The sequence below is a fragment of the Marmota monax genome, unplaced genomic scaffold (genome assembly GCF_021218885.2).
Source record: "Marmota monax isolate L192 unplaced genomic scaffold, Marmota_monax_Labrador192_F-V1.1 WCK01_AAM20220418_F8-fsc00040, whole genome shotgun sequence".
NCBI classification, from domain to species: Eukaryota; Metazoa; Chordata; class Mammalia; order Rodentia; family Sciuridae; genus Marmota; species Marmota monax.
Genome location: NW_026692782.1, coordinates 8685959 through 8704387, shown reverse-complemented (window position 1 = coordinate 8704387; position 18429 = coordinate 8685959). Strand labels below are relative to the sequence as shown.

Here is an 18429-nt window from a genome sequence, read left to right as displayed (position 1 = left end):
TCATCGTTTGCTTTTTCAGGTCTGGCTTATGCCTTTTTTTTTTTTTCTATTTTGAGATAGGGTCTGGCTGAGTTGCCCAGGCTGGCCTTAGGCTTGTGATCCTCCTGCCTTAGTCTCCCTACTTGCTGGGATTACAGGTGTGCGCTGCAGTGCCTGCCTTCCTTTTCAACTCCTTAAATCATCTTAACTATTCTTTTTAGCTAGGCATGGAGCTCTAAGGATCTCATTGGAATCTGTTGGTTATTCATAGAAAGAGTTTGTTTAACTACATACTTGCAACCCCCGTTTTTTGGAGTGCTAGAACCCAGGTCATCCTGTATGTTAGGTAAGTGCTCTACCACTGAGCTACATCCCCAGTCCCCACCTTCCATTTTTAGAAACCATATTAACTGAGCAGCAGTGTAATGCCAGCCGATGATGGACATGGTGCCCTTAGCTTCTTTATGCATTTTCTAATCTGTTTTCATGATTTGTCAGACACTTTCCATTATTTTTGGTTTCTACTTTAACTTGTTACACTGACATTCAAAGAACTCCTTTTCAAATTGCATTTAAATAGTTTTCTCTCCTGCTGCTTCTCTTTTATCTTGTTCCTGATTCTTCTTTATTTTATTTCTTGTATTCTAATCAGACATGCTCTTTTTTTTTTTTTTTTGTACCAGGGTTTTTTTGAACTCAGGGGTGATTAACCCCTGAGCCACATCCTTAGCCCTTTTTATATTTTATTTAGAGACATGGTCTTGCTAAGTTGCTTAGGGCCTTGTTAAGTTGCATACTTTGCAACCCCGCTTTGACTAAGGCTGACTTTGAACTTGTGATCCTCTTGCCTCAGCCTCCCTCGCCGCCAGGATTACAAGTGCGTACCACCAGGCCCAGCCAAACATGCTCTTGATTGTTAATCTTTAGGAAACACCTCTTTGATCATATTTTTCCTTAATTAGAATTCCTTCTTACCTGTCAGGGACCACACTCCTGCCCAGCACCTGCAGGGCCTCTGTTGTATCACAGCTTTTTCTGCCCTCATTGACAGAACGGGCCATGTTGGGGTGGCCTGGTGTGGTCAGTGCTGGTGGAGAGGGCTGGCTAATCTGGTCCCAGATCTATAACCATTTAGCTAGCCTGCTTTTTCCAGTACTGAAGGTGTCTTCACTCCATTTCTGTCAGTTGGATGTGAACTTTGAGGGGAGGGTGGAAAGACAAGGTTGGAGGAGTCACGAGGCATGAAGCAGTAAGTGGGTGGGTAGCATTGGCTAGGTTAAGGAAGAATGAGGGATGAATGTTGGAAGGGGAGATCCGGAGCGGATTTTCTAGCACTGGAGGACGGTCCTTGTGTCATAGGTTGAGGACTCGTGCAGGGCTCTTGCTTGCTTTAAGTGTGTAGGTGCTGTTGTGCTGAGAGCCGATTGTGCTACAGAACCGATTCCTGTTGGTGCCCTGTTTTTGTTTTGTTTTCTTTTAAAAGACCTTACTTTTAGGGCTTCTTCCTTTAAAATTCATGGAACTTCTGGCTTTGGAAGTTTGGAAGGGAGATGTACATGGAATATCTTGAAATGATGCCCAAGATTATTTTAAAGGTGTCATTTTATAAAATGAGATTAAGAGCCATGTTCCATGTTCTTCTTGTTACAGGACATTTCAGAAGGAGGCTCCTTTATGTTCTGCTTGTTATAGGACATATAATGTTACCACTAAGTATGATGCTTGCTCTGGATTTCCTTGTGAGGCTTTATCCAGTTTATAGAACTTCTTTCTGCTGGGGATGTGGCTCAAGCGGTAGCGAGCTCGCCTGGCATGCGTGCAGCCCGGGTCCAATCCTCAGCACCACATACAAAGATGTTGTGTCTGCCGAAAACTAAAAAATAAATATTAAAAAAAAATTCTCTCTCTCTTTAAAAAATAAAATAAAATAAACTTTAAAAAAAAAGAACTTCTTTCTATATCTTATTTGCTAAGGCTTCTTTTTAAAACGATAAATTGATGTTGAATTTTATCTCATATTTTTCTCCATATAGTCTGATCGTGTTTTCTTTCCCCCTTTCTTCTATCAGTGTAGCAAGTTATATTAATTGAGTTCTAATATTAAAACAACTTTCCATCTTGGGAGAAAGCCAATTGGGTCATGATGGATTATCATTTTTATGTATTGTTGGAATTAGCTTCGCTAAGGTCTTCAGGGTTTTGCATTTTGTGTTGTGAGATTGACCTGGAATTTTCCTTTACATGTAAGGTGTGTAGATGTTTTCTGCAACTTAAGTGCTCAGAAGGGATCCATGTGCTGGGAAACCAAAAATAAATGAATAATTCAAAGATGTACATTAAAAAAGGAAATAGTAATATATTTGTAAAATACATAAAGGGTACGAACTATAAAATCAATTTCTATAATCCAGAAATTCAGTTGGCATAAGGCAGTCTGTTACCTGAGACAGTCTGTGTATGTGTGCATGTGCGTGTGCATGGGTGTGTGTGTGTGTGTTTAAACACAATTATACAAACACCATGCATTGCACACATACATGGTTACATATTGTAATCTGTCACGGAGGGAATTCTAGTGTGGCATGTAATAGGATATCCTGAACATTAGTGACTCCCATTTTGGTTCTGTACCTGCCTCTTGACCTGTGGCTGGGGCTTATAAGCTACCAAGAAAAAGAAACTTAAAATACCCTGTTCCCACAGCCCTCCCCAAGGCCCCTAAATACAAAGTTCTGTTATTGCCCAGCCGCCTGCACTCAAGGTCAATCCTAATTGCTGCACTCAAGGCCATGTCTAACTTGCTCTAATTCTTTGTTTTTTTAAAATATAAAAACTCTATTAAGATAACCCTGTCTGCTGCGTCACATTATTGGGCAGCATGGCAGGCTTTCCCTGCTAATAAACTTTACTTTTGAGCATGAGACTCTGTCTCGAGATATTTCTTTGAGCATTCTGTCCTAACAGCAATGTAAGGTCTTCCTTGTTCCTTTCTTAATATCTCTATTATATTTCATATTTTCCAGTTTATTAGAGCCCAATTTACAGACTAGAGATGTTCCTCATATTTTCTAGAAGTGAACCTCTTTGTACCTTTCTCTTTAGCATGAAGGTTATCTGCGGAATAAATCCCTACATATTGAGATAGTGGATGAAAGGGTGTTTCAAATTTTGATAGAAATGACCATTTTGTCTTCCACCTGGTTGCACCTCTTTACCCCGCAGCGGTGTGTGGGTGCACCATGGCAAGTGTTTTGGGAGACCTGGGCAGGACTCACTCAGCACGACTCGGGCACCGGGTCCCTGGTCGTGCTCTCTGCACCCATTCGAACCCCACATGCAGGTGCATTCCACTTGGGCTTGGTGATCCCATGAGGTTTGGCAAGCTGCGGCTTCCTGCTAGAGCGCCTCCCGAGAACCTGGGAACTGCTGTGTTCTAGAGGAGAGGATGTTGACAAAGGGCCCAGAGATCAGACTTGCACTTGGCCTCCCTGACTTACTGCTGTCTTTTCCAACGTCCCTCCCTTTCCGGGCTGTTGGTTGGATAGCTCACAGAGTTCAGCAGGTGCTCTTTCTTTCTGTCAGCATTCCATCACCAAGCATGACTGCAGGGGACAGGGACTGATGGGCGACAGAGAGAGCGCCTGGCTTTTTGTTGCCTTTGACCACATTCCTCTGAGTTGGATTCATTCTCACTCTTTGCTGTGTGATTGATTGCTGTCTCTTAAGCCCAGGTGTGTTGAGGTGATGGATATGTGCTCTAAGAATTGGTGGCATTGCTTTACTGAATTTGAAGCAGTTAGACTTAATCTTGGGGGAAGGGTTTTTGGCGGGGGCAGGGGTATGTAACTCTTGGTTACTGCCATGTCATTTTTATGACAGCATCCTCAACTGGTCCCCTGGTTGCCATCAAACAGTGATAAAGTAGCACTCAGGAGCTTTGGGCTGTAGCCTAAGCTGCATGGACCAAAGAAGTGTGGGGGTAGGGAGGCAGGGAAGAGCAAAACTCTTTTTTTGGTACCAGGGATTGAACTCAGGGACACTCCACCACTGAGCCACATCCGTATTTTGTATTTTATTTAGAGACAGGGTCTCACTGGGTTGCTTAGAGCCTCGCTCTTGTTGAGGCTGCCTTTGAACTATTGATCCTCCTGCTGCAGCCTCCTGAGCTGCATGTGCCACTGAGCCTAGCTAGAGCAAAACTCTTAATCCATTTGTTTTTAATCTATTTTTCTCTCCCATGACTAGCAATTTTTAGAGACAGAGAGATAAAGCATTGGAACTTTGCCAAAATAGCTTCAAGTTTGCATATAGTATTTACCAAAGCAGAGTAAATATTAAATTGACAGAACAGAATATATGATTCTCTAGGAAAGACATGATTGATAAAGTGACATAGGATTTTTATTATCTGTTTTTTCTTAAGTAAAAGGGTTTTCCTTCTCAGAAACCTCCAGTATAGCTCTTTTCTTCAACCGAGTGTCCAAAAAAAAAAAAAAAAAAAAAAAAAAAATCCAAATCCTCTAGCTTGACATTTGAAACCTTTATTGACATCTTCTTACACTACTTCTCAGTGAAATCATCTGCTTCCTTACTACTGGAAATGTGTTCCACGGCCCAACAGCATCAGCACCACCCGGAGCCTGTTAAAATGCAGACTCTCAGACCCTACCCCAGACCTGCTGAAGGCCAGCTAGACTCCTGGCAAGATCCCTAGTGTGCCATTTGTCCCTGTAGTTCCAGAAGCACTGGTCTGCTTTATTCTCAGCCTCCTGAACTGGCTCAGCTGACTTTTTCTGAACTTGTTCCGTATTTCCTCCGTGACCTGCTTTTCCTGGAATGATTTGTTCCCAAGAAATGCCCCCTTTCTCAACTGCCTTCTCTTTCATGCCATTGGCTCAGTTTATTAGGTGTTTAAAATGTGCGGATTGTGATCTGGCTAGAGATGCAGACATGGCTGAAGGCCTATTTCCTGCCCAATGCTACTCCTGCCTCTCCTGAGGGCAGTTTGGCAACACATATAAGAGTCTTGAATGTGCATTTCTTGTGATCCCAGCATCCCATTTTTAGGAGATTTCCCTAAACTAGACAGAACAAAATGTAGCGAAATGTGTGAAAAAATTGGTCATTGTGACATTATTTACAATAGTAAACAACTAACTTTGTTACAGTCATATGTAAAACCATTATCTGGCCAAGGAAATAAGATCTATATATATTACTAAAATAAAAATATGTCAACAATAAAAATTATGTAATTACAGTTTCTGTATGCCAAGGGCTCATAGTTGAATAAGTTAGATACAGAGATACACCAAATAATAATATAGGCACACAGATGTAATAAGAGCAGTGTTCACAGCGACGACGAATTCTGTTAGACATTTACCCTGGTCCAGGCTCCATTCTAAGTGCTTTACAAGCGTTTTCTTCCAAGTTCAGGGAGGGTAACTTGTACCGAGTTGTGTGGCTCGCGAGTAGTTCAGCCACCGTGTGATGGGCACACACGGGGTCAAAGCACAAATTTGGTGGTGGTGAGGGGTCCTTTGTTATAGTCTCTGAAGGTCTCACAGAAAGTGCTCTTGAGAAGGAGGTTTCCGTGAGGATGACACAGTGAGGAAGGGCATTCTAGACCAAGGAGGGACGCACACCACAGCACAGAGGCCAGAGATAGTAGAGAGATTGGGGCATCTGAAAAACCCTGGAGAAGGAGGTGTGAGACAGAAGGATTCAGAGATGACTAGCGGTCAGAAGTGGTGGCATGATGTGCTATTTGGGGGCCTCGTCCTGGAACAACTGGGGAGAAGATGGAATTTTTAAAGGTGGAAATGACCCAATTTAGAAATGCCCAGGTGTGGGACAAACTGGGGAAAAAAGAGATCAGCTGAAAAATGATCCCAGTGGTTCCCGTGAGATGTGGTGGGGTCATGGGCCACGGCCAGAGCAGTGGCAGTGGATAGGAGAAGGTGCCACTATCCCCAAGAGAGTTACTGAGTCTGGAATTGTGCAGGGGCACCAGGCTGGGTAATGATGACACAAGGAAGCCTAAGAAACCGTTCCAGGACTAAGGGACAGTTGGAGAGATACAATAGCAATAGAATTGGCATGACTGAAAAGACTGGGAACGGAAAGAAGAAAGTGTCTAGGGTGATTCCCAGGCTTGGGCTTATGAGACTGGGTCCATGTGTGTGTCATTTAGCAGGATCAGGAATAGACAAGAGTCTCCCCTTATCCACAGTTTTATTTTTCCACAGTTTCAATTACCCGTGGTCATCCACAGTCCAAAAATATTAAATGGAAAAATCTCCATAAATAAACTATTCATGAGTTTAAAATCGTGCACTATTCTGAATAACATGATGAAATCTCATGCTGTTCCTTTGTGTCCTGACTGGGATGTGAATAAGATTACTCAACGTGGCCTATCTGCTAGCACATTTGGTAGCTCACCCACCAAGAAGTCCCGTGGTTTGGGCTTCCGGATTTGGGCTCAGCTGTGTCCTCCAGAAATATGAGAAGAAGCCATGAATGTACCGCATTGTGTGGTTTGGCTCTGACTTGTTCTTTTGTGATGATGTCACATGTCCAGATAGGGTCTGCCCTTCAGCCTAGATTCTAGAGTGAAGATACAGCCTGCCTGCATCTGGAACAGAGCCACAGATGTCCCATATCAGCCACCGTATCTGGGCAAGAAATGAACCTTCTCTGAAAGCCACTAACATTTGAAGGTTGTTTGCTAACTGCTGCGTTAAATCTGGCGAAAGCCAACCGATACAGCTGTGCACCCGGCTTTGTCCCCTTCTTGTCTGCGAGCTCCCTGTGGACCTGTGATATTTATCTTTGTGCCATCTGTCCAGTCTGGTCTGATGTCATTTACAAAGTTGACACAGTTCATTGAACTTGGAATAAGTGTGGAAAGGTTCATTTCCTTGTATTAGGGCGGTATTTTCTCACCTTGTGATCCTCGAACCATCTGTATCAAAAATCATTATGGAACTTGCCAGAAATTTAGATTCTTGAGTCCTACTTGCCGGGCTGCTAAAACAGGGTGATTGAGATGAGGGACCAGGCAGTTCTGAGATGTACTTAAGTTTGGGAACACTGGACTCAAAACTAGCCAAACAACCCTTCATCAGGATATTACTCTCCCCCCACCCAATTAATCTATAACAGATTTTCCCAGACCAGGGCACTCTTTTGTGATATATCAGGATGAATGAACAGATGCCTTCACTCTGGTTGCTTCTGGAGGAAGCAAAATGCATTTCGATTCATTGTACACAAATAGAGCTCAACTCTTCATTTCTCTGGTTGTACACGATGTAGAGTTGTAACATGTGTGCAGTCATACACGTACCTAGGGTTAGCACGTCCATCTCATTCCTACCATTTCTTTTTTTTTTTGTGGTTATTATTTTTGATTTTCTCTAGTGTCTGCTTGCCCTTCACCTTTCTTCCTAATAAACTGTTTGAAAGCTATAAGAATTAGGAAATAACTGTCTTAAAATCATGCATAGATAACAGCCCTAAGGACCTTTATTAAATAAAATGTGATATATTAACTTGCAGGGGCTTGTAAATATATCCATTTTGGCCACTCTAAAAAAACCTGCTTTCCATGTTCTGAATAGATGTTGGTTAGGATATTGGGCTCCAAATAATGAAACTGCTACTCTAATAATACCACACATCCTTATACTTCTAATTAATTTGCTCTTGTCAGAAGATGATTTGTTCTCTGCTCCCTAAAGCACGTTAGGCATGTGTGTAATCAGACTCTCATCAGTAGTCCTTGCCATAAATTGATATAAGCTATCAACCTCATTTAACCAGATTTTATTATCATGGGTATAAATAATGTATAGGCAATCTGAGTTTCATATGTGAATTCTGAACGCTTATTTGCAATTTATTTATTTGGAGCTCTGCTTTTATTTTTCCATAGAAATAAGTCATTTTTGGGACTGGTGTTATAGCTCAGCAATAGAGCGCTTGCCTCGCACATGTGAGGCACTGGGTTTGATCCTCAGCACTGAATAAAAAAAAAATTAAAAAAAGAAATAAGTCAGTTTCTAGGTTTTCAGCAAGTCCAAATAAGCTCTTTCTGTGTGTGTGTGTGTTTTGCTGAGTATCGAACCCAGGCCTTTGCACAAGCTAGGCAAGCACTGAGTTACCTCTCTAGCCCTTTTTTATTTTTTATTTTGAGACAGGAGGTTGCTAAATTGCTGAGGCTGGCCTTGAACTTGTGATCCTCCTGCCTTAGGCTCCCAAGTAGCTGGGAACAGAAGTACAGTTCTAGGCAAGCATTCTTTAAATTAACTCTTAATAGTGCTTGGTAAAACACTAAGGATTCTAAACCTAGAAAACATAGCTTATCACATTATTTTTGTGTTCCACTTAGGGATATCAAGGTAGGGGTAAAAAGCCTGATCCTCAGAAGCCCCCGTGTGGGGGCTGGGAGCAGAGTGTCAACTGCTGTAACACCACAATCAAGGAGAATCATGTATTCTTCAGCCTTCTGTAGTTAAGAACAAAGGTGATTTGCACTCACTCATTGTTCTTCAGCTCATACACTCTCTCTTGAAAAGCCATGGCTCATGAGGATGATTTACGTCAAGTAGAACGGGACATTTCCCCATTTGCCCAGTGCTGCCGTCCTCTAGCTTTCTGTCGCTATGACAAAATTCCTGAGATAAACAACTTAAAGGAGGAAAGATTTCATTTGGACTCATGGTTGCAGAGGTGCCAGTCCATGGTTACTTGGTTCTGCTGATTTTGGGCCCCTGTGGTGAGGCCAGGCAGGGGGTGGTGGAGCAAATCTACTCACCTCAGGGTGACCCAAAAGAGAGAGAGGGAGTCAGAGGGAGGTGACAGGGATAAGATATGCCCTCTGAGGACGTACCCTCGTGACTCTACTTCCTCCCACTAGGATCCATCTCCTAAATGTCCACCCCGTCCCCTCAGCTGGGAACTAAGCCTTCAACACAGGAGCCTTGGAGGGACATACCAGATCCAAACTATACAAATTCTTTTCATCGCCTGGTCCAAAAGCAGTTTTTAAGGCTTATTGAGTTGTTCCCACCAACTGTACAAATTTCAAAACCAGCGATGAAAGCAACTAACTACATCAGTTGTAAAATACCACAGTAAGCCAGAAACCTTAACTTGTCAGTCTGGTCCCCAGGTCCTTTGTGGTTGTCATTTGTGTTGCAGGGATGGTGGAGGTGGCCAGAGAGGAGTGTGCCTTGTTCCTTGCTGTCAGCTGTCTGGTGCCCTATTGTCTGCCCCAAGTGTGCCCTTATTCTCTGCCCAGAATAAGTCAAGAGAGCTGAAACCCCAGTGTGTCTGTCAGTCTCTGGGGGAGTGGGTCCAAATGCAGGTCCTCCAGCTGCACTCCCAGGGATGGAGCCGTGGGCCGGAATGGTCCAGAACCATCTGCAGCCGTCCACGTGCACCCAGGCGACCTGTGCAGCTGACGGGTACACACACCGCTCTAGAATGTTTGCTTGCTGTGTGGTCTTTCTCTAGTGTGAGTCACCAAGACAGTCCTTGTTTATCACTGGCTTTTGAGGGCCAGGCTGACACTCTCAGGATTTCCAGGAGCAACTTGATGTACCCAAAGAGGTAATTGGTCACATGAGATCCAGGAGTCTGAAAGTCCTGAAAAAATTATTTACTTTTTTAACAAACTATTTTTATTGGAAATTGACAAATTGTGGTTGTATACGTTTATGGGGTACAGAGTGATGTTATGAAGTGAAGTAAGCCAGGCATGGAAAGACCGATACTACATTTCTCACTTATATGTGGAATTTAAACAGTGGAACTCGCAGCAGAGTGGAAGGGTGGTGGGGGTGGACAGATAATGCCAAAGGAGACAGGGTCTCAGATTGGAGGAATGAGGTTGTTTTTGTTTTGTTTTGTTTTGTTTTTTTGGGAGTGGGGAGGATTTATTGCATAGCTTGGTAAATACGGTTTATAATAGTTTATTATACATTTCCAAATCGCCAAGAGGATACATTTCAAATGCCTTTATTATTAAGTATGATAAAATCTGAAGTGATGGAAATATTAAATGGCAAACTGAAAGTTTTTCAATTTAAAAAGTGTAAAAATATTTTCTTTTAGCAAGCAGTTTGTTTCTGAGAAATTTATTCATTGTGTCGTACATTGCATAGTTTGTGTCTTCAAATATTCCTTACAGTTTGCCCCGGGCACAGTGGTTCATGTCTGTTTCCCAGGGACTTAGGAGGCTGAGACAGGAGGATCTCAAGTTCCAGGACATCCTCTGCAACTTAGCAAGGCCATAAGCAACTTAGAGAGACCCTGACTCAAAATTAAAAATGAAAAGGACCAGGGATGTGGCTCAGTGGTATTAAAAAAAAAATGAATAGTTTGTATCTTTTTAAGAGCTAAAAATGTATAATGAGTGGGAACTTTTTCACATTGCAGGTAGTGTGAGTATCCTGACAATAAATAATGGAGATCTTTGGAAATCAAAGTCCAGGTCACTGTGTCAGTTTGTCTAGGATCTTTTTTTTTTTTTTGGCAGGGGGAGGGGTACCAGGGATTGAACTCAGGGGCACTCAACCACTGACTCACATCCCCAGCCCCATTTTGTATTTTATTTGGAGACAGGGTCTCATTGAGTTGTTTAGCGCCTTGCTTTTGCTGAGGCTGGCTTTGAACTCGTGATCCTCCTACCTCAGCTTCTTGAGCTGCTGGGATTACAGGTATGTGCCACCACACCCGGCTTGTCTAGTATCTTTTTACCTGCTGACTGCCCACCAGGACTTACCTGAAGCTGGGATGCAAAGAATTTGTCAGTGGAAAATTGGGCAGTTAATGCATCTGCCTCGTTAGGACATTTTGAAGAAATGAGTTGACGATCAACCACTGACAGAGGTATTCACTGGGGCATTCAATAATATATATCATTTTCTGTGTAGTTTTAAATTAAAATAAAAATTTGATGAAGAAACTTAATCAAGATCATGGATAATTAGTGTTTTTTGAGAATTACTCCCTCCCCACACACATTTATTTCAGGATTTGATGTTCTCCTTGGTTGCCCCCTTTATAGAATTCACAGTGTCTTATAGATCCTTTTACCCCAGCTCATGCATATTTCTTTGTAATGGGCCTCTGTTAACAGCCAGGGAGAACATATGTGGTATCATCTGGTCAGGATTTATGTCCTGTATTCCAGCTCTTCAGATTTTCTTTGTGATACCAAACTCATGTTTATTTGGTGTTTTTCAAGAGGCATGTGCTTGGAGGTCTTTTGCTTTGGTGAAATTTATGTGGGCCATCCATTTTCTTATACAAAGTAATGCAAAATTCTTTCTAATATTTCATGTGTTATTTTAGCTTAACTTACAACATGGTTTTTTATGTGTTTTAGAATGATTATATTTGCCTGGAAGATTTTTTTTCCCTTCACACATGCAGATTGAATAAATGACTAATACTATGGGAAGAAAAAAGAATATTGTTTTAATTGATTTGACCACTTGCATAACTCCTGGGAAGAGAAGAAAATTATCATAGTGCTCTTACTTTAATCAAGAACAATCTTTTTATTTTATGTCTCATTTGTAAGATCTAGTCCTAGATATTACATATTTTAATACGATATATAGGAAATACCCAGAGGTGACTTTTAAATTAAAGGACATATATACAGAGCAAATTCAGGTGAGAAGACACTTACGTTCTCATGATTCCCGCCTTGAATTCACATTTAGCACTTGTCAAAGTGCTGAGTGATTTGTTTCTTAACAATTTACAGTGGTTTTAATTTTTTTTCAGTAGGTAGTGGAACTTTCAAAGTAACTAAAGACACCAAGATACTTTGCAAAGCAGTTCTAGGTAAATAAGATTGATGCTTAGTTTTCATTTATGTAACTTATTTCTAAGACTTCTGCTAAAGTTTCAAGTTTTTTTTTTCCAAAATAATTTTTTAGTTGTTGATGGACCTTTATTTTATTTATTTATATGTGATGCTGAGAATCGAACCCTGTGCCTCACACATGCTAGGCAAGTGCTCTACCACTGAGCTACAACCCTAATCCTCAGATTTTTTTTTTTTTTTTTTGTACTAGGGATTGAACCTAGAGGCACTCTACCCTAGCCCTTTTTATTTTTTTATTGAGAAACAAGACCTTGCTGAATTACTGAGGCTGGCCTTAAACTTGTGATCCTCCTGTCTCAGCCTCCCTAGCTGCTGGGATTACAGGTGTGTGCCACTTTTCCTGACTCAAAGCTTTTTTGAGGTTTCTGAGCTTATAAAGATTCAGCAAAGACATTCATCTATTTATTTATCAATTTATGTACGTATGTATGTATGTACATATGTATGTTTTGCTATTTTGCTTAGGTTGACCTTGGATTCCTGGTCTCAAATTACAGCTGGGAGTAGAGGTTGCTTGCCACCTGGTAGCAAAAGCATTTGTTGAACACCTACGTGAGCTTGCAGTCCTGCCTGCTTTGTGTGGGTCTTGTTTTGATTATTCTCAATACCTGGCCCTCTTCCTTTTTAAAAAGACTACATAGAAGCAGCGTTTATGAATGTGATTAATTCAAAGTCTGCTTGATTCCCCGTGAGGGGTCCTAATATGCTGCACTGACTGAAAGTTCTTTGACTCTTCAGCCTTCCCTCTGGTCACAGAGCGTTTTCAAGTGCTGTCTGCATGTGACACTCCAGTGTCCTGTCTGGAGTCTGGAACTAATAAGTAGCTGTGGTCAAAGGCTACATGATGTTGATTTTTATTTTTTAAATATCAATCTTTAATACCATCTTTTTCCTTTATGAATTTTAAATATTATCGGAAGCACACAGGTCCAGAGCCCCAGGAAGGCAAAACAGGTCATGAATAGGCAAAGAAGAAAGGTGAAGTGAAAGCTTGGGTCACCAGGACCATGCATTTGCTGACAAAGGTCTCACCCCTCTGTCACGGCCAATTGTGAAAGGGCGGGAAAGGCGGAGGAGGATATATTGTTCATTAATATTTGGTTTGTTAATTTTCTTGTAAATTCTTTCTTATAGCTCTCCAACTCTTTAGCCACCTGGTATCTTAGTGAAGGAGCTGTGAGGAAAACTTGGTCCCTGTGTCTTATGTTTGTTTTATGGGAGGCTGATTTATAAACGAAGGCTCAGCCTCCTAGCTCCTAACTTTCTATATCCCATTGCAAAAACAAAAAAACAAAAACAAAATAAACAGCCACAAAAAACAAAACCCAAGCAGCTGTCAACATTTGTACAGAGCCCTAATGCCTTATGAATTCAGAGTCCTGCCCTGGGCAGGCACAGATCCTAGACAGTGGGACATAGTCTTTGTATGTGGTCAGAAGACAGTTGAAATGGCTCCAAGATGAGGGCATGGAAGGAGGCTTTAATTATAAAGCCTGTTAAAGGCAGGTTTTCATGTCCTTTCCACTGGGTCCCATGCACGTCCATTGAAGCCACCATGGTGATGTTGTGGCTCTTCTTTGGAGCCCCCTGTCACCTCCCATTAGGCCATCTGCCATGACTCCAGGTTGGAGGAGCAGCACAATGTCCATTTCCCTTGTCCCAGGGGGGCTGCTTTCAGGAACTGGGCTGAGAGGATAGACAGCAGCTGGTGGGGAGATGGGATGGACCTCTGGGGGCTTTCATGTTAAAACAGGCTGGCTGGCTTCAGGGTCTGGTGACAACGGGTGAGGGTGGCTGTCTTATCCTCCTGGTTCACTTCCTGCTTTGCCCTTTGGTTTTGGTGCTAAGCTTTAGGATTAAAGGTCTGTGCTGCCCATGACCTCTTGTCTCCTGGCTCTTTTTTGGCTTCTCTACTCTTGAGAGGCTTTCTGTCCCAATTTTGCTTGATGCTGTTACTGTCCTTTGGGGGTATCTGCCCAGTTGGCCTGTCAGGGGAATGGGGGCTGGTTTTAGAGAACACACGGGCCACCCCTCCTGCCCAAGCCCCCCCGTAGCTTGTCCACTTGTTTACACGTAGGCACTGTCAGGTATATTTTCCAAGGGAAAAATGCACATTAGGATTTGAATCATCCTCTTTCTGTCAAGGAAAAGTGAAAGAATGAACAGTTTTGTTTTTAGGCAATAGAAATTTCTTAATTATAATGGGAAGTCTTAATTATAGTAGAGGAGCACAGTGTATTTGCATGAGCTGCACTAACAGGGACCGGCCTAGGTGGAAAGGCAGATTACATGTTGGTCTTGTGATTATCTCATTAGCAACTCATTGGCACTTGAAAGCCGCAGAAGTGTGTTTTAGGGGAAAATAGGAGTGCAGACTCACAGAGTTTTATGAAATAGATGCAGAAATAAATGTCTGTTTGTATGCATCTTTCTAGGTCTGCATCAGTTTGCTTTGGCTATTGGAACAAGCATACTTCAAACTCGGTGGCTTAAAACAACAGATTTATTCTCTTATGGTTCCGGAGGCAGGAAGTCGGAAAGGAGTCTTAGGGTCTCAAATCGAGGTGCCAGCAGGACTGTGGCACCTGCAGAGACTCGGTTTTCTTGCCTTTTCCAGCTGCATTCCTTGGCTCAGGGCCAGGCCTACATCTTCAAAGCCCAGGGCGGAGCATCTTTTCTCTTGAGTCCATCTTTCTGTGCATCTGTCACATAACTTTCTCCTTCTGTTTTCTCAGGACACATGTGATGGCACTTAGGACCCACTTAGATAATCCTGGATAGGCCTGCCATGTCCAGATTTTCAAAGTCTGTGTCATATTAGGTGATATTCACAAGTACCAGGGATTGGGACATAGATGTCTTTGCTGGGGGTAGTGATATTCCTGCACTGCTACGGGCGGGGTCGGGGGAATGTAAGAGAGAGATTGAGGTTTAAATTCTCTAGTTCTGTCCTCTAAGCTGGCCTCCAAGATGGCTATACCCCAATACCAATGAGCACTTCTAATGTTTAGGTCTTGGATCTAAATTATATTCTTCACTATAGGAACCAGGTGTTTTGTGTTTAAAAGAAATGGCTTATTCTGAAATCGAACCCCCATCTCTTACCCTGCACAAAACTCAAAGTGGATCAAGGACCTAAGCATCACACTAAAGACCCTGTACCTACTAGAAGAAAAAGTAGACCCAAATCTTCATCATGTTGGCTTAGGAACCCATTTCCTCAAAAAGACTCAAAGCACAGGAAGTAAAATCAAGAATCAATAAATGGGATGGTGTCTGACTAAAAAGCTTCTTCACAGCAAAGGAAACAATCAAGAATGTGAACAGAGAACCTACAGAAAGGGATCTGCCCCTCAGATACAGCATTAATCTCCATGATATACAAAGAATTAAAAAATCTTAACACCTAAAAACAAAACAAAACAAAAAACCCCCAAATAATCCTCCATATCAATAAATGGGCAAAGGAATTGAACCAGCACTTAACAGAAGAAGAAATACGAATGGTAAAATATATGAAAAAATGTTCAACATCTCTAGCAATTAGAGAAATGCAAATTAGCATACTATAGTGACGCAGCCACATCAATGTTTATAGCAGCTCAATTCATAATAGCTAGACTATGGAACCAACCTAGGTGTCTCTCAGTAGATGAATGGATAAAAAAATGTGGTATATATACTCAATAGAATATTACTCAGTTTTAAAGAAGAGTACAATTATGGCATTTGCCAGTAAATGGTGGGAGTTGTGGAATATCATGCTAAACAAAATAAGCCAATCCTACAAAACCAAAGGCTGAATGTTTTTTCTAATATGCAGATGCTAATTCACAATAATGAGGGGGCACTAGGGAAGAATAGCGTTACCTTAGATTAGGTAGAGGGAAGTGATGGGAGAGGAGGGGAGGGGATGTGGGGATAGGAAAGATAGTAGAATGAAACAGACATTATTACTATATATATATATATATATATATATATATATATATATATATATATATATTACTACATGACCAATATGATTCTGCAACAGAAAAATTAGGAATTATATCCCATCTATGTATGATATATCAAAGTGCATAAATGCATTCTACTATCATGTATAACTAATTTAAACAAATAAAAAAATTAAAAAAAACTATACTGAGATTTCATCTCATTCCAGTCAGAATGGAAAATTATCAAGAATATAAGCAACAATAAATGTTGTTGAGAATGTGGGGAACAAAGATATTCTCATGCATTGCTGATGGGACTGCAAATTGTTGCAACCACTATGAAAAGCAGTATGGAGATTCCTTAGAAAACTTGGAATGGAACCACCATCTTACACAGTTATTCCACTCCTTTGTCTATATCCAAGGGACCTAAAATCAGCATACTATAGTGATGCAGCCACATCAGTGTTTATAGCAGCTCAGTTCACAGTAGACAAGCTATGGAACCACCTTAGGTATCTTGCAACAGATGAATGGATAAAGAAAATGTGGTATATATACACAATGGAATATTACTCAGCCATAAGCAAGAATGAAAATAATGGCATTTGCTGGTAATTGGATGACAGTGGAGAATATCATGCTAAGTGAAATAAGCCAGTTCCCCAAAACCAAAGGTTGAATGTTCTCTCTGATATGTGGGTGCTAACCCACAACAAAGGAGGGTGGGAAGGGGAAGAATAGAAGTTCATTGGATTAGACAAAAGGTAATGAAGGGAAGGATGGCGGCAGGGGAATAGTAGAATTAATCAGACATAACTTTCCTATCCTTGTTCTTGAACACATGACCAGGGTAACTTCGTATCATGTACAATCACAAGAATAGATGCTAATTAGCATAAGTTAAATTCCATGTGTGTATAATATGCCAAAATACATCCTACTGTCATATATAACTTAAAAGAACAAATAAAAAATAAAAATGGCCCATTCTAAGATGAGTGAAAAATACCAGAGAAGCTTGGAAACATCCTGTTGGATCAGAAGTACAGATGTGCTGAGAGAATAGTGGGCATCTGTCACAAAGACACAGAGGCCAGCGGAAGGGGCTCCCACTAGCCCAAACTGGGCAGCTTCTGTGCTGAAATCAAAATGATGAAAGTCGTGAATTATAATCCATTGAATAATGTAGTAGATTCAGCTCATATTGATAAAAATAAATTCATAAGTTGAAAATTTGGTAAGGAACAGGATATTCATATAATTTCTGAGTATCTTGCCACAGCATGCTGATTAATTACAGTGAGAGACAGTTTGACAGTGCAAAAGCGTGACCGATCAAAGCAAATCTGATCAGGCACAGAACAAATCGAGATTGCGTGCCACCTGCTAGGAAGCAAAGAGAAGAATAGCATGACTTCTGTGATACTCCTGTCAAGGATGCACGATCTGAATTGGATCACCAGGAAACAAAAAGATAAACCCAAGTTGCACAGCATTCTAAAAATCAGGGGCATGCAATTTTCAAAAAACATAATAGCCATGAAAATTAAGGTATAAGATGTAATGTGGTAGCAGGATCTAAATAACCAGCTGGAAGTTTTATCCTTCACCATTGGAGGGTTTGGTTAGGCAGTCCTTAGTGGATGCTGACTTAACTATTTAGATCTTTCTTGGGCTAATCCTAGGCCAGTTGTAACTCACATTTATATCTCCTGTCTTCCAGAGTGCTGCCTTCTGTAAATTGGGCTGGGGCTGGGGGTGGAGGTGTGAAGCTAAGCATTTTAACATCTGCATATGAACACCACTAACCTGCAGGGAATCCTGTCTCCTGTTAATCTGGTGTCCTTTGAAAAATCTCTTCAGTTGTTTGAACATGGTGGCACTTGCCTCTAATCCCAGCTACTTGGGAGGGTGAGGCAGGAGGGCCTCAAGTTTGAGGCCAGCCTGGGCAACAAAGTGAGGCCTTGTCCCCCAACCCCCAACAATAAAAGGTCTAGGGACATAGCTAGATAAAATAAAAGTCTGTTCTTTTACCTGGGGAGTGGAGGTGGGATTTGGGGAGCTAACTGCTGGATGGCCACGTCTTTGAAAGAGTCTTTCTTTTTCCTTATTTCCCAAGTTTACCAGGTGCCTCCGTTTCCTTGGCTGTGAGTATCCTGTGGTCTGGAGTAGATCAGCTCTTTGCTTTCTCCACATTTTCCTGGGGTCAGTTATCATTAGACCATTTGCTCACAAAATGTCGTCCTGTACCTCTTCTTCTCTTTCTTGTGGGTTTGTGCATTTATAAGAAAATCTTTTTACAATGCTTTTAACAGTTTTACTCAGAAATAAGCAAGTGATTTTCAAAACCTTTTTTTTTTTTTTTGCACTGATGCTTCCCTCCCCAATAAAACTGATACAGTACCTGAATATATAAGAGAAATGGGCCGTCATGGTTGAAAAGGTAGCGTGGGACTGAGGGAGCAGGGATCCTGCTCAGTCTCCCTGAGTGGATCTTTCCAGCCACCCATCTCTGAACCTTGCCAGTTTGGGCTAGAATTGAATAATTCACCACCTTTTCTAACTTTGCATCTCTTGGAACCCATGTTCCCAGTG

The 18429-nt window shown here is 41.5% G+C and overlaps 1 protein-coding gene across 5 annotated transcripts in view; it reads left to right on the top strand.

Moving 5' to 3' along the window:
• The window catches only part of Psd3 (pleckstrin and Sec7 domain containing 3), a 564781-nt gene that overhangs the window by 210956 nt on the left and 335396 nt on the right, over nt 1-18429 (top strand). The window lies entirely within an intron of this gene.